This window comes from Tasmannia lanceolata, unplaced genomic scaffold (assembly GCF_043159265.1).
Source record: "Tasmannia lanceolata isolate RefF3 unplaced genomic scaffold, GAP_Taslan_0.1 ptg000005l, whole genome shotgun sequence".
Lineage (NCBI taxonomy): Eukaryota > Viridiplantae > Streptophyta > Magnoliopsida > Canellales > Winteraceae > Tasmannia > Tasmannia lanceolata.
Window position 1 is genome coordinate 889,076 of NW_027518682.1, and position 3,363 is coordinate 892,438.

The 3,363-nt window shown below is 38.8% G+C and overlaps 1 long non-coding RNA gene across 1 annotated transcript; it reads left to right on the forward strand.

Moving 5' to 3' along the window:
• Nucleotides 1–248: 248 nt before the first annotated feature.
• Nucleotides 249–1,822, forward strand: LOC143876440 (uncharacterized). Its single transcript, XR_013250382.1, has 2 exons — nucleotides 249–628; nucleotides 766–1,822. It is a non-coding gene; the product is annotated as an uncharacterized LOC143876440 (long non-coding RNA).
• The last annotated feature ends 1,541 nt before the right edge of the window (nucleotides 1,823–3,363 follow it).

The following is a 3,363-nucleotide window of genomic DNA, read 5'->3' on the forward strand; positions in this document are numbered from 1 at the left end:
ACCATACGATCGAGGTGTTTTCCAGGGTTTTGGCCAAACTTTGCTACAGATCCAACGGATCCAAATTCATAGACATTGCATGTGAAATAATAGGAGTGTCTTCTAGAAACGAGCCTAACTGCCACCGAATTTTTTGTAATTCCCATGTCGAGGACCGTTATGTCGTATTGTATTGGAAGAGCCACTTTTTCCTGGGAGATGATAAATCCCCACCACTTATAGGATGATCGCACCTTTTTAACGTTACCACATTCTATAACGTTAAAGGGGTGCGAATCATCCTACAGCGAGAGCGAATTTATCATCGCCCTTTTTCCTTTTTGGACTGCGAATCTACCACTATTCCAACGTCAATAGATTTCTGCCAAGCTGTATCACGCGGGTTTCGCTACTAGCAATTGCAGAGCGGGCTACCAAGTCCTGCCCTCGTACCTTAGAAATTGCGCCTCTTTTAGCAAGCTTACGGAAATCCTCACCGTAGATTTGACTCTATCCCTATCCTTAAACTTCTATATAAAGACCTCAAAACCCTACTTTTTCATGCAAGCGCGTCGCCTCTGCCTGCTCTCCCATTTTAGGAAGCATACTGTCGTCCGCAAATCCAAAACCAATCGCCATACTGCCAGAGGTAATCTTCTTGTTTGGAAATATTTTTCTCTTTATAAGAGCTTGTATTTGTTATGGACTGTTTTATCATATTTTTTTTCTCAGATCTGGTGTATTTCTTACTTGTACACAAATTTGTGTTCCTTGTTGATGGTGCAGAATAGAAGCAAAAGAAGAATATGTGAGCGATTTGGTATAAAAACTGAAGCCACTAGCCTCCAACGTGGACGGTTTGTTGGAGGAACAGAGGAAGAGAGCTGTCCAAGATTAAAAAGAAATCGACCCACCTCAAATCAGCGATTGTTTAGATCTGCGTGTAAATTGGTGAGAAAAAGGTGAGGCGATTGTTTTCCCCTTCCATTTCCGATGTGAGTTTCATTTTGTAAAAAGTTGGGCTTTCGGATGGAGACGATGGTGAGGAACTTGAAGCAAGAAGCGTCAAAGCTTGCAGTTTGGAACAAGAATAAAGATATGACAAATTTCTGGGTCAAAGAGAATATCCACATGACATTTGCATACATCATCGAAGGAACAGGTGATATAGGAAATATTAAACTTACTCAACTTGCTTAAAACGCAGATGGGTTCGTAATTTTAAATTACGGCTCTTCACGTTAAGCTGAATTATACTGGCCAATTTTTGGCTTGTTTATTTTTCAAAAATGGGTTTCTTTGATCGTTTGAGCAGGCTTCATGCCTGGCTCTGTGAGCCATTTTTGAATAGTTTGTTTGTTTGCATATTTATCGCAAGCAAACAAAGCCGCCTTTCTATATTGATCTCTTTATAAGAGCATTGTATTTGGACAGTTGAAGCTCTCATGAGGCAACTTATGCCTTCAAAAAGAGGACGAATAACTACCTTGCACCAGGTTGATGTCAGCTAGGAAATTGATAGTTGTGTCCAATTCTAGGGAAGAGATGGAACACCAAAGATATCTCCATCTCTTGGATTGGATAGAACAGATGTTCTCATTGCTTCTCTTAATGGAATTTGGCTAGCTTCCATGCTAGGCCTCCTTGTAGGCATGATGTTTGAGGGTTAGGTTTGGACAAATGTAAGAGTTATAAGACATAGGCATGATGCTTGCGGATTTTGGTTGTGGGTTTGGACAAATGTATGAGTTACCAGATATTAATAAGAGAATTGTAGAACAAAATAAAATGTCATCTTTTATTAGATGTAAGTTTTTTGTATTTAAAAATAATATCTTCTTAATTCTGTTGAGTTATTATAATTGGTTGTTGGATTTGAAGTAATATTTAGAGCTTAAGATAATGTTCTGTTTGGTAACACTTTTGATCATATGTGTACTCCAATAACTTAATGAATTTGTAGGAACGACAGGAGAAGATCATCCCCTTCAATCGTAGAACAAATCATTAAATCCACTAGGAGCACTACTAATAGATAATCGAGCCATGATAAAGGGAACCCATGCAAAAATACAGACACAAGGGCGCCCCTATTGGTCCCAAGTATGTGTCAATTGGAATGACTACTCTATCTAGTTTCTCTTTTTTTTGTTTGATAAAGCAATTAATAGAGAATAGAGCAATGATAAACTGAAGGGAACCCTTGCAAAAAATAGCCGCAAGGGGCGCCCCTATTGGTCCACAGTATCTGTCAATCGGACTTACCACTCTATCTATTTTCTCTGTTCTTTTTTTTCTTTTTTTTAGATAAAGCAAATAATATGGATTTATTTTCGTTTTTAACAAAACACAACTCTTATCATTTTTGCATTGGCCATTTAATTCACCAACAATCTCTCTCCTCCCATACCAAAGCTAGTCTATCCTGTAGCCCACATCCTTTCTGAGCTTGTAGAGATCGCTAGCTTCAAAGAAGCACTCTACTGTTACAGAAAATGGGGCAATAACTATGATCACCTGATTGCACTAGAAGGTATTCTCCTAATGGAGGCCTTGCAATACCAGAGAGGCAGAGAGTGAAGGTGGAGGTGGCAAAGTATGACCAAGAAGCTATACAACTATACAAGTTATGAAGGATTCCTCCAAAGAGTGAGGGAAATGAAGCTTTTGAAGGACGTGTTGGAGGTTTACCGAATGTGAAGCTACAAAAGACTGCATGGAGGGCGTTGGTTATTTGGGCAGCATAATTCAAGAAAATGAGATCTCGATCTCAATCATTCAACAACATAAGATTTGAAACCCTGGCTTTCTGTTAACATCTAAACGAGTAGATTGATAGGGACACGCATGCTTAATTGTGATCCGAATTGGGCAATAACTAGTAGTGAGAAAACTAGGAGCCTTGTTTGAGTCTTATTTAGACATCGCAGGTGAGATACACACAAACATGCATGTATGTATGGTATTGATAGCTATGCTCCTGGTATTATGACTTATTATTTGCCATTTAAGTTTCAGATACTTCAAATCAAAATGGGTGTCGGAAATTCAAATAAGGTCCCGCACTTTCTTCTTGGCAAGAAACAGGCGGGCTTTGCTCTTAACTTACTTGCATAGGGACCCTCCACTATTTCTAATGCTTGAAAATTAAATAGATAAGACCTCAATGCGGTTGTCAAATGCTCTAGAGAAATCATGAACTCATCTAAAAATTAGAGGGATTAATAATTCAAAAGGTTGCATATTATTGCCTTGAACAATGGGATAATTGTTGGTTCTTCCTGAATTGTGCCCCTTAATTTTCTCAAATAACTAGAGCATCCAGGTTAGCTTTTACACTACACTACTAGAGCATCCAGTGATCCTGAACATAGTGCCGGACAA